Below are 12,575 nucleotides of genomic sequence, written 5' to 3'. Positions count from 1 at the left end.
CTTAATTTTTTTTTTCCATAGAAAATTGTACAAAGTGTCTCTTTTTTTTTCTCAAAACAAAAACAATAAACACCAAAAACAAAAGAACAAACAAAAAGCAAGCAAACAAAAAATCCCCAAACTGCTGTACATAACTGAATGGGTATTTTCCTCTTTGAGCCATGCAACAAGCAGTTATAATGTTATAAAATACTGATTTTTCACTAAGAACTAAACACTCCCACTCCAAGTTTTATGTGTGTGTGTGTGTGTGTGTGTATACCAATTGGTGATAGAGCTATGACAGTTTTCAGATGCCTTTTAGATATGCTTGGCAATTGTTTCTGTTGAAGCATCAGGGTTGGGAAATTCCCTGGGCCCAGAGTGTAAAGAGAGAGAGGTAGAGATGTGAATGTGGAAACCATAAGACCTGTATGATTACTGATTGGTTCTTTTACATTCTTCTGGGATTGCTTACTACAAGGTTGGGGTAACCACCGTCACCACCATCACCACCGTCAACCACCTCGGTCTCCAAATCCACCACCTCCACCACTTCCACCTCCACATCCACCACCTAGTCAGTGCTTCCTCTTTAAAACTATGATGCCTTTCCTCACAAACCCTGACCTCTCTAATATTCTCCTAGTCCTGGAAGGCGGTAACTACTTCCTGTAGTTTCTTTCTTTGCATTCCCACTGCGTCCCTAAAAATATCTAGTGTTTCTTAACACAGCCTGGCTGATAATACAAGGGGGAGAGGTGTAACGCTGGATTTGGCAGGGAAAGCCCTAGCGTAGTTTACATTTTAGTTGTGAATGACAAGCAATAGACCCTTAAACTGGGTGGTCAAATATGGAACTGGAAAATAAAGGAAGAAAAAATACTAGACGTCTTTGTTCGCACACATTTCTTTACATTAGAATAAACACAAATGAAACCGAGTAATTCAGAGCCCGGATAGCTCAGTCGGTAGAGCATCAGACTTTTAATCTGAGGGTCCAGGGTTCAAGTCCCTGTTCGGGCGCACCCTGTTCATTTTAGTGTGATTTAATCTTAAAAATACACGTGCTTTAGACTGTCACTTTATTTAGTGTATGTATATAATTGAGACCTGCTGACTTCAATATGAATCCCTTCTCCCTTAGGCTCCAAAACCCGAGTCACAGATATGTGCCACCACGTCCAGATTGAAACTTAGGACTCTTTTAATAACCAAACTTCTTAAGACAATAGAATTTTACTTTTTCTCAGTTCTGGAGGCCCGTCGCATTAAAGCAAGGCATTGGCGGCGTTTGCTCTGCCTCAGCCTGCAAAGAATCTTTCTTGGTTTCTGGTGGTGACTGACCGACCCTCTTGACCGCCCCCATTCTATGAAGTGTAAAGGTAGTGTCTGTTTGTCTTCCGGTGACTTACTTTCTCTTTGCGAGTCTGTCTTTACAACATCTTTTCATCATCTCTGTAAAACACTTCCAAAAGAGGAATATAACACTGTGAGGTTTCAGGAGGACAGGCATGTTTGTGGAACTTTACTCAGTTCTGTACTGGTTAGGGTTCTAGGGAAACCGAGACCACATTATATAGTAGGAAGGAAATTTCATGAATATATGAAAAAGAAAAGAATTAACAGGAGAAATTGATCATCAGTTTCTCATCTACTTATACTTCCATTCTTTTCAATAAACTAAGTCTCAGATGGAGGATAGGATGCAGTTCAAAGAAGGAACGGGCGTACAAGAGTCCAAATTCTTGTCTATCGCGAAATGAGGAGAACAATTGTTATGTTCCAGGACCTGGAAACAATCAAGTGCCTTTTTGTGAAAACGGTGCTAAAATAGAGCTGCCCCCTCTGAGGTTCGAACTCAGGACCTTCAGATTATGAGACTGACGCGCTGCCTACTGCGCTAAGGAGGCAGGTAACGAGCAGCTTACAACCGTTTTTCTTTAGTACAAAATTTGACTTTGCGCCTTTCTTAAATGTATTATTTTTCAGAAATGCCTGGAAGGCTCAACACCTTTAAACCCTAAATTAGACGAAAACAGTTGCTTCGGTCTTCCCCCGCTTCTGACACTGTTTGCTATCTTAACAAAAGCTTTTCATCCGTTTCTCATTGCTTCACCGCATTCGCTGCGTCGTGAGTCAAATTTACAAGGTCTCAATCCCATCCGCTTTTCAACACGCAAATCTTCCACACCACTCCACGGTCCTCAGGGGCCCAAACGAACACGTGAGATCTCATAGTTTAAAGAATAACTTGATTTGACACAAGCTGTTGGGGGATCTGCTATTGTGTGAAAGCAGGAAGAGACGAAAACCCTAATTTACTCAGGCTTGCCAGGGGGTTGATCTGGTTTAGCACTCAGATTTCCAGCTCCGGTTGTCTCCCTGGGATTTGGAAAAGCTTTGAATGTTTAGTTTTCAGCGATAGAGGCAGAAGGTTGGAGGAAAACAAACAACAAACTTCTTTTCCTCCCCAGGAAAGCAACAGTAATTTTACTGTCAAAGGGGTGTTACCTAAGTCTAGATCTTGTCTCTATTTTCCGTCTGCCTGCTGCTGCTGCCGCCCCTAATCTTTGATTCGCAGTAGGGCCCCGCTGTAGCACTGACCCACTCATTAGTGTTTGTAGTGACCAGCTGTATGGGTTTTTCTTCATTGTGCGAAGTGTGCGTAGAGATTAGCTGTTGGGACAGTGCCGGTTTGTATTCTGCTAGTTTAATTTTTAACATTGTATGAAATATTTTCCAGCGTTCAGATAATGAAAATGAGTATTATCGTGCAAATTCCAGCACCACCCAGATACCACTGAGGAACTCTAAGTGGCCTATTTTAAAGACAGATGGAAGGACAGACAACTGAATAGGGGACAAGAGCAAACCGCACTATATGCAAAGAAGAATTTAGGAGTGCATGGGAGCCTAAAATTCATGAGACAGTCGGTAAGAAATAGACCATCAAAAATTTCAGAATCACATCAATGCTAAATTGTAAACAGTGGCACGCTTTATAGGGAAGAACAAACATGCTTTTATGGTTTCCTCAATTACTGTCTTGATTCAGAAGCCACAACCCTTGTGTGTGTGTGGGGGGGGTGGGAGGTAGGAGTGAAAACCCAGGAACTCTCAACATCATGCAGTTGGCCCCTCTAATGCAGAGCTGATTCTGACCCTGCCTCTGTACAATATATCAAACCAGGGCCACAAGAAAACATAATGTTCCCCTTGGCTCTTAAGTACTGTCATTTGGAACATGGCATTGAAAATCATCTGGATTTGCTCTTTTAAAATATTTTATTTATTATTTTTATTTTATTTTATGTGTATGGGTGTTTTACCTGCATATATGTACATGCATCCATGTTGTTCAATGCCCACAGAAGCCAGAAGAGGGTGTTGGATTCCTTGGAACTGGAGTTACAAACAGTTGTTAGCTGACATGTGGGTGCTGGAAACAGAACTCCTGTCCTCTGCAAGAGCAGCCAGTGTTCCCTAACCACTGAGCCATCTCTCTAGCTCCTCATATGAACTTTTAATGAAACTTTATGTGTTAGTTAATTTCCATTGTCAGCCTGATGGCATTTAGAATCATGTAGGTGGCATGCCTCTAAGCATGTCTGTGAGGGCATTTCCAGAGAAATTTAATGGAGGAGGAAACAAACACCTTGAATGCGGGTAGCACCATCCCTGGAGTTGGGGTCCTACACCTAATAAAAAGGGAAAACAGCATCAGCATTCATCTCTCTCTCTTCGTGCTATGGACTTGGTGAGACCAACTGCTTCACCATTTCTACTGCCATACCTCCCTCTCAGGATGGACTGTGTCCGTCAAACTGTGAGCCCAAATAAACTTTTCCTTTCATAAGTTGTTTTTTGTCAGATATTTGGTTCTAAAGATAAGAAAGGCAACATTCACCATAAGAAACATGACAAATAGTTATTGACATTGGTCAAATATTCATCTATCTGCATATTTGAAAGAGTGTAGATTTTGGCAAATTTCATTCAAACTATAAACTTTCTTTTCTTTTGTTTTGAGACAAGGTCTCACCATATAGTCCTGGCTGACCTGGAACTTGCTATGTAGACCATTCTGGCATTGAACTTAGACTTACAGAGCAGCTCTGCCTCCTGATTCCTGTGATTAAAGGGGTGCACTGCCAAGTCCTGGGAGACTGTAAACATCTTACCAAAGAAAGTGAAAAACAGCTTACTTTCTCAATGATCTTATATGTAACACTGCTACAAAAAATTGTGATTTACTTAAGACATGAGGCTTTTTCTCTTTTTCTTTAATTAAAAAAATTTTTTTAAACAAACTTGTGATTGACTTACTTAAGACAGTGAGGCTCTTTTTACTGCCTGCATGTATGTAAGTGCACCTGTGTTATGCAGTGCTTGAAGAAGTCAGACGAGGGTATTGGATCCCCTAGGACTGGAATTTCGGGTGGTTGTTAGCCACCATGTGGGTGCTGGAGGCAAACCTGGGTCCTCAGTAGCCAGTGCACTTAACTTTGAGCCAGCTCTCCAGCCCCCTTTCTTCCTTTTTTGTTATGGTATATGGCTATTTTTTAGTTTCTTCAAATTATGAAGAAATGCTTTATGCGATGTTTGACTTTATGGAAAGGTAAGGAGATAGCCTCATTAGATATGTGCCTACAAGTTGGTTATCACTGCTGCTGACTCAACAAAGATGTCAAAATGTTAGCCTGCTGTCAAACCTAATATTATCAAAGTGTGGCACAAGAGGAACGCCCTTCTCTAATTTGGAAATTCATAACAGTGAAAATAGAGGAAAGGACTCCAGTAAGATAGAAATTTATAGTTGCAATAAATTTGGTTTAAGGATTGAAGTGGGTTTATTAGTTGGGCAGTATGCCATCTATCAAACTGAAAGTTGCTCCAGCGAATGGATTATAGGAAGAAGTTTTAGAGGCTCAAAAGGCTGAGTAAAATAGAAATAAGGCTGGGTATGGCCGCACATTCCTTTAATCCCAGCATTAGGGAGGCGGAGGCAGGAGGAAGATCTTTGTGCGTTCAAGGCCATTCTAGTATACACAGTGAGCTTCAGACCAACCAGAGCTGCACAGTCAGACCCTATCTTGAAGGAAGAAAAAAAAAAAGCAGAAATAAGGAAGAAGAAACAAGAACTGGATTGATCGTTTCATGTTACTTTCTATAAGAATGACTTACGAAATGGACAGAATCTCACCCATCTGTTTATATTGAAAACGATCTCTGTAGGCCATGTCCTCTGGACACCTGGACACCTGACTCTGACCCCTCAGAATCTCAATTTGTCCTCCATCCAAGATAATGAGTGAATGTGGGTGTGGCTTGAGAATTAACAAATCAAAGTGCTGAAAGAAAGTGCATTCACATTCACATCTTCATTGAAAATGATGAAGATTGAGAAGGCTTTTTTTTGTGTGTGTGTGTGTGTGTGTGTGTGTGTGTGTGTGTGTGTGTAAGATGTTTTAGGTCTAGGGATGAAAGGGCAAGATTGTCTGATAAGGGTGGATCCAAACTTGTAGTTCCCCAAATTGATGCTGGAGAAATGTTTTTGTATAAAATTATGGGTGACTTGGCTTAGCAGCACAGTTCCAGGAAACACTTGGAGGAACAGGTGCCCTCTGAGTTTGGGCCCACTCTTAAAACTGAAGTTAAGAGTTAGGCTATTTATTCAAGTATAACTGTAATGCTGGCATGGTAACACTGCAACTTTCCATCTATGGTAAAGCAGAGAACCTTTCCTCATCATGCTGGCTCAGGTAGACTGGCCCCTTTTGACTGGTGGCTATAGATCTCTTGTGTTTTATGTTTACTTACCTGGTTCTTTCTAAAGTTTAGTTTGATTACTTATCAGTACAGTCTGTTGCTAGTTGGTCTGTTAGAACCTAGGGCAGAAAGGAGCTAATTGCCCAAACAATGGCTCTCATAAATTTTGTTTAGTAATTTCATATTTATAAATCATGACAAAAACCTCATACACTGAAAAAGAAAATGTTTTGAGTTGAAAGAGATGGCTCAGAAGTTAAGAGCACTGGCTGCTCTTGCAGAGGACCTGGGTTTTATTTCCAACATCCACATGGTGGCTAACAACCAACTGCAGGGGATCCAATGGCCTCTCTGGCGCTGGGAGCACTTACATTCACACAGACAAACCACTCATACACATAACATAAAAAAAAAAGACAAAAATGAGGAAAGAAAAAGAAAAAGAAAAAAAAAGTGTAAAGATAGCCACTGCAGCACAAAACAGAAAGAAAAGTAATTATTATTTTTAAAGAAATACAGGTAATATTTACTTAAATTGTTTTCTTCTATTTACATTTACATTCCTGTTGTATTTTGATTCTAAAAGGGCAGCATAAGGCAATCCTTGTGGTGATGCAAATGTTGTGTAACTTGCTTTTATGAGTGTCAGTATCTGGATTGAAATACTATGTTACGGTTTTGCAAGATGTTGCCATTTGGGGAAACTAGGTTAAAGAAACATGAGGTGTCTTCATATTCTTCTTATAACAAAAGGAAAAAAAAACCCCACCAAACCCAAGGTCCTGAGAAGCAACCATTTCTAAAAAGTTATGGGGGTACGGTGCTGAAATACAGCCACTACAAAATGCAGGAAAGAAAGGGGTGAAGTTCCAAGCCCAAAGGAGGATTGCTTGTGAATGAACACTTGTCAATAGGTTTGCATCCCATGAAAATTAAATATAAGGCCAAAAAAGACCCACAACATCTGAAAGTGGGAAATTGGTGGTAAGGATCTCTTGCATTGAAAGCCAGACTGCAATTGATTGCAAGGAGTTGGAGACTTAGAGTGTTCTTGAAACTAGTTTGTAGGCCTTTCTAAGGAGAGCCTGGCTATGATGCATAAAGGTAAGACAGGAGAGCTGGGGCTCCATATTGTGGGCTAATCACGGAGACTTAAACATTTTCTAGTTTGAAAGAGAAGGCGGTGAGAAAGAGAAAGACCCCCTAATATTACAGTTCTGCGTATTACAACTATGGATCAGCTATTTGGACTGTGGGTCCCCTTTGTTTTAGCAGCTGGCAAAGAATAAGATTAAGGGGAGAAAAGAGGAGTCTCAGGAAGCTGACACAAAAGTCCTTTAGGCGGTCTTGATTTTGACTTATAGTTGTTGGGATAAGTTCATGGGCATGTAAGAGGTAGATTTGGAGAAAACAGATGCAAAACAAAGGTCAAAGAAAGAAGGAAGTTAGTAAATACTAAAAGTCAGAAAAGAGAGAAATTAAATTCAATGATCATCATAAAAACTTATGATTAAATCATGAACCTCATTCAAAAAAAAAAAACGAAAACAAAGAGAAACGGGCTGTCCTGCCGAAACCCGGGATTGAACCAGGGACCTTTAGATCTTCAGTCTAACGCTCTCCCAACTGAGCTATTTCGGCTCCGCCCACAGATGCTTTCAACTAATATGTAATCATTTTACCACTTAGGTCTTCACGGTTAAGCCTGACATGTCAGAGAACTTAAAATAAATTAAAAAAAAAAAACAGTTTATATCGTAGGACATCTTACTATATTATGAAGAGAAAGGCAAGGAGAAAATTTAAATTACTCTCAAGAATTGTCTTAGCGATTTTGTTAAATGCGCCAATGTATTCCGGGTCATTCCATACATCTAAGCATAGGACCTGAAGTTAGTAATCTATAAAACCTAGCGCTAGTGCATTGACATGAACATTTGCATGGAGCATTCTGGCCATAAATCTGGCATAGAAACCAGCAAAGCACTTCCTTGGTGGTCTAGTGGTTAGGGTTTGGCGCTCTCACCGCCGCAGCCCGGGTTCGATTCTCGGTCATGGAAACGGAGATTTTTTTTTTTTTTTTTTTTTTTTTGCCTCTGCCAGCTTAGAGGCTAGAAAACTTTCCATTTTAGAAAATGTGAGGAGTATGAACCGCTTTCTGTTACCTGACTGACATGATAGAAATGTCAAATGAATAAGGATGCAATTATTTGTGTATAGTAAACTTTCCATTTTAGAAACATGGGAGCTGGAGCCACTTTCTGTTTGGATATTGCAGCTACAAATTTTCATGTGATGCAGTGTCGCGATTCTCAAATTTTTATTAGTATTTGATTTTGTGTAGCCAGAGTGCCTAGCATTGTTTGTTTGGAGGGTTTTAAGAGTTTCAAGCTCATCCTACAAGGTGATTCAGTGGAAGGTAATTTCAGGGACTGTGGATTCACTTTAGAAGCTGCTTGTGATTTGAAGCGCATTGAGAAGACCGTTTGTGAGGCAGAGAGAAGTGGGAACTCATATATCTCCGAAGGGCTGGCAAGTTTAGGGGTGGAGCAAGAGTTCCCTATGTATAGAAATGGAAGCCAAGCCCTCCTACATCCCCGACAGAAATGTTGCCCAGAAAATTTCTTAGGTCCTCTAGCACACAGAACTGCTTAAAATGCTTTAAATTAGCTCGTTCTGTAAAGAGAACACTGAATTTTCTGTGAGTAGTATTTAGCGTAGTATTTAAAAACATCTTTATGACAAGGGAACCGAACTATTCCCAAGCAACAGAGACCCTGGCAAAGATCACCCACCCTATGATGAGATTAACCCCCAAATGAAATAATCACCTTTGATGGCTAGGATACATAGGGGAGCATAGTGACCATCTCATGAGGACCACATTTCTCCCCTCCAGTGATGGAAACCATAAGATAACTTCTCCAGCGCTGGTTGCAGAAGCACAACAGAGATAACACTCAGACCATTGGTCAGAACTGCTCTGTCGGTTATGCATCCCTCAACCTGTCCTTTCATGCATATACAAAGGGGTATATTATATAAATGATCCCAAAGTTCCTGTTTTCCCCTTGAAGATGGACCTGGGGTAACCCTTTATCTTTCTTCCCAGTGTGGCCACATTGATTAATTCTCCTTTCTCTGCCCTTCACAGATCTGATTGACATATGAGACATGAGGTTGATTCTAGTCCATTGGAACTCTTGGAGCCAGGGCTTAGCTATAACATTTCAGTAGGATATTTGAATTGCATAATTTGTATTTATCATTGCTGCTCACTTGAGGCACCTGTGGACTACTGACTGGACTAGAACCAGAAGAAAGGAGATCCTGTGGGTGGCATGGCTTCAGAACACCCAGTGCCCAGGGAAATACTTGACGAATGAGTTAATGGATCCTTGATACTCACTTGTTTATGGAGCCATATTCTCTCAAATTATTTCTTCATTTTTCTGTTTTTCTGCTTTTAGTCTACTATTAAAAAAAAAAAAATACAAACACTAGAGGTACAACCAGTCTCTGGATTGCTAGATGCCCTTGAGGGACCAAGATAAAACCCGAGCAGCATTAAACCAAATAACAGCAGCAGGGCGCTCTTGCTCAGGTTCCCCTAATCAATTTCCCTCAAGTTTGGCTATCTTGCTCTTACTGCTTAGCCATTTTCTCTGAGATAAAACCTTTCATGTTGGGTGGAAGCTGGGGAGGATGTTCTAAGGGGAGTTGAAATATTCCATCCTGCAGGGATGCTTATTAAGCTCAGGAAGTCAACAACTCAGAAGCTTCAGGGGAGTGTCTGAAACTGACAAGATTCACCTGTTTAAGCAGTAGGTGTTTAGAGAAACTCCTAGACCAGTCCGGCGACCTAGAAGAAGCAGAGCTCAATTAAGCTGCCTGGAAGAGACGTTCTCCATCCCGTTGAGCTACCTGCAAGTTGTGCAGTGAGTTCCAAGTTCCCAGCTTTCATGAGCCACACTGAGGTGGGTTTTTGATGATAAAGTTGTCTTTGAGTCATTTCTGCTCTTGTAAGTAACCCTTCACCAGTAACCCCACTAACTCTCATTGGCTCACTGTTGGATTTAGTGGTATCCTTACTTCGGTCTGTCATCAGTTCACTATCTGAGGTGAGTAGATGTTTGTTCACTTCTCTCCAGGAACAGTGTCACACATGGAGCTGATGATAGTGGAGAGGGGGCCCCTGCTGACTGGAGAGAGGGCAAAGAGGAGCAAGAGAGACTGACAGTCAGGTAGGGAGCTCATATTCATGGCAGATGAAAACACCTGGCTTTGGATTAATTGACAGCCAAGAGCAGTGGTGAAGGCGCTGCCTTTGCTTTCTTGGGAATCCCTTTTTCCTTAGTCATTATCTTAATTTTCCCGGGAAATAACCTCTGTCATAGTGTCAAGGGTGACTACTACTGTCAGCAAGTTTTTCCACCTTTTCAAGAAGCCGGTGTGAAGACAAAACAGCGATATTTGTAGAAGTTGAACTTGAAGTCTGGAGAGAGGTGGCCACAAGCCAAGGTATGCAACAGCCATCTGGATCTGAGAGAAACAAGGTTACCTTTTGTTTTAGAGCTTCTCGAGAGAGCTGGGCTCTGACTACACCTTGGTTTTTGGTCACCAATACTGATTGGATTTCTGGCTTCCAGAACTGTGAGAGAATAAATTTCTGCCATTTTTAAGTCACATAGCCTGTGGCAGTTTGTTATAGACACCGAGGGACACACCTAAGCACTATGCAGTAAGCCCATATACACAGTTCAAGTATCAGAATTTATAAGACAGTCTAGTTTTAAGTGGAATCTTGGCTACTAATACCGACACTGGATTTCTTGGAGACCAGTGAAAAAAAGAACGTTCTTTACTGTAATTTTTTTCGGTCATAAATCATCTTTTCATTTTAGACATTCCTTGGCGGAGTGAGTGACAGGCTTTTTTGACTTTTTTTTTTCTTTTCTTTTCTTTTTTTTTTTTAGGCCTTTTTGACTCAGGAGCAAACACACACTGCCACTTCACTAAGAACACAACGGTGGAGGACGGGAGGTGTCAGAACTTTACCGTAGAATACATCATAACAGCAGCAACTGTGCTTTTAAGCCATCTGAATCTTGGTATTTCAAAATGAGGGTGCTTGACTTTTTGCCCTTACTCCTGCTGTGACAGGGAGACTGGCAGCTCCTGGTTTTCTTTTACAGCAAGCTTGTTGTCAGTAGCCGAAGGGGCCAGGAAAGTCCGGAAAGAAACCCCAAGGAACACCTGCTGCGAGACCGCAGTTACACTTGGGATAATCATAGCAAGAAAACACGTCAGAGCTTGGTAGCGTGGCCGAGCGGTCTAAGGCGCTGGATTAAGGCTCCAGTCTCTTCGGGGGCGTGGGTTCGAATCCCACCGCTGCCAAGAACTGTGTTTATTATTACACTCCCTAAATTCCGTACACCATTCCTCAATTAAAGCTTTTGTGTGTATTTACTTTCTGATTACAAATTAATGCATGACGGAGTTCGCTTCAAGAGTAACTGCTGGGAACCATGTGATAACTGACTTTTCATCCATCCTAAGATACGTAATTAGTGACTATTATTAACTCTGACTTTACTCTCTTGAGTAGAACATCATTCAAAGGCTACACACAGCTCTTTATGTAAACAATAAATTCATGCTTGTGAACCCAGGAAACTCTGCTAAATTTTATATTTCATACGGTGGGGCTCTTCTGCGCTGTTCCTTCATGAGCCCTTTATTGTAGCTCGAACTGCTAAGACTGATGTTGAGACCAGGGAGGGCTATCTGGAGGAGCCAGTTTCCCAGGTATGCGGGGACCTGCGGGTACTCGGAAACCACAGGGAGTAGGGTGTGGAAGTGTGCCAGAGTTGACGCTGGTGGGATGGGTCAGGCTGTTAGTTACAAGACACAGCATGCGGGCTCTCCCTAGGGTCACGTCTCAAAAAGTGGCCAAGGTGGAAGAAGCTGATTCCCATCAGAAGCCATTGGGTTAAAGATTCCGCGACCACTTCATGCACTCAGAAAGTGTGCCATAAAAGTATTGAAACTGCGGAACAGAGCATGAATCTAGGGAGCTGGGGACATATTAATAAGGAAGAGCTTTGGCAGCGATGGGACTGAACCCAAGCCCCCGAGAGACTAGAACCTTAGTCTAGAGCCCTAGACCCCACGGCCACGCTACCACAAGGTAGCTCTTTGTGCAACTGTGGCCCCCAGCAGGTGTTCCCAAGGGCTCTTCCCCAACTTACCTGGTCTCCTCCTCGCCAGACAGCTAGTCTGCTTGGTCAGCACAAAACTCCAGTGGTCAGTCCCCTTGTTGAGGTAGGGTTTTGGGGAATGGGGTTGGGGAGTGATGGGGTTGGGGAGGTGTCAAGCAGATACCGTGCTGACCCGTGAGTCGCAGGGCTCAGTTTCTGCAAGTATTGTGAGACTGGGGTGCAATTATTACTGACCAACAACCAATTTAAAAGATTCACCATGGTTACCAATGGGGTTTCAACAATTCAAGTCTTTGACAGTAGGAGTTGATGCAGACTCTATAAGTTAAGGGTAGCCCCAAGACTGTTCCTTCAACCACCTCTGGTAAATTCCAGGTCTTCTGTATTTCTGACTGACTGGCTATGAATTAGGCATTCTCACAACTTCCTCTTCAGGTTTGAGGACTTGCTGGAACAGTTTAATGGGAACTTAGGAATGTGCTTTTATATTTACCAGGGAGACCCTGTATCAACAAGACCAAAAAAAAAAAAAAAAAAAAAAAAAAAAAAAAAAAAAAAGCTAGGGGTAACTCAGCTGGGAGAGTGCTAGCATGAAGTCCTGGC

At 41.8% G+C, this 12,575-nt stretch overlaps 4 non-coding genes across 4 annotated transcripts; 2 read left to right on the top strand and 2 right to left on the bottom strand.

Annotated features, from left to right (window-relative positions):
* Positions 1–932: 932 nt before the first annotated feature.
* Trnak-uuu lies at positions 933–1,005 on the top strand. Its single transcript has one exon. It is a non-coding gene; the product is annotated as a tRNA-Lys (tRNA).
* Positions 1,006–1,819: 814 nt separating this feature from the next.
* Trnam-cau lies at positions 1,820–1,892 on the bottom strand. The gene has a single exon. It is a non-coding gene; the product is annotated as a tRNA-Met (tRNA).
* A 5,427-nt stretch (positions 1,893–7,319) lies between these two features.
* Trnaf-gaa lies at positions 7,320–7,392 on the bottom strand. Its single transcript has one exon. It is a non-coding gene; the product is annotated as a tRNA-Phe (tRNA).
* A 3,674-nt stretch (positions 7,393–11,066) lies between these two features.
* Positions 11,067–11,148, top strand: Trnal-aag. The gene has a single exon. It is a non-coding gene; the product is annotated as a tRNA-Leu (tRNA).
* The last annotated feature ends 1,427 nt before the right edge of the window (positions 11,149–12,575 follow it).

This window comes from Nannospalax galili, unplaced genomic scaffold (genome assembly GCF_000622305.1).
Source record: "Nannospalax galili isolate Female #2095 unplaced genomic scaffold, S.galili_v1.0 scaffold813, whole genome shotgun sequence".
In the NCBI taxonomy this organism is placed as follows: domain Eukaryota; kingdom Metazoa; phylum Chordata; class Mammalia; order Rodentia; family Spalacidae; genus Nannospalax; species Nannospalax galili.
This window is presented reverse-complemented; position numbering and strand designations above follow the sequence as displayed.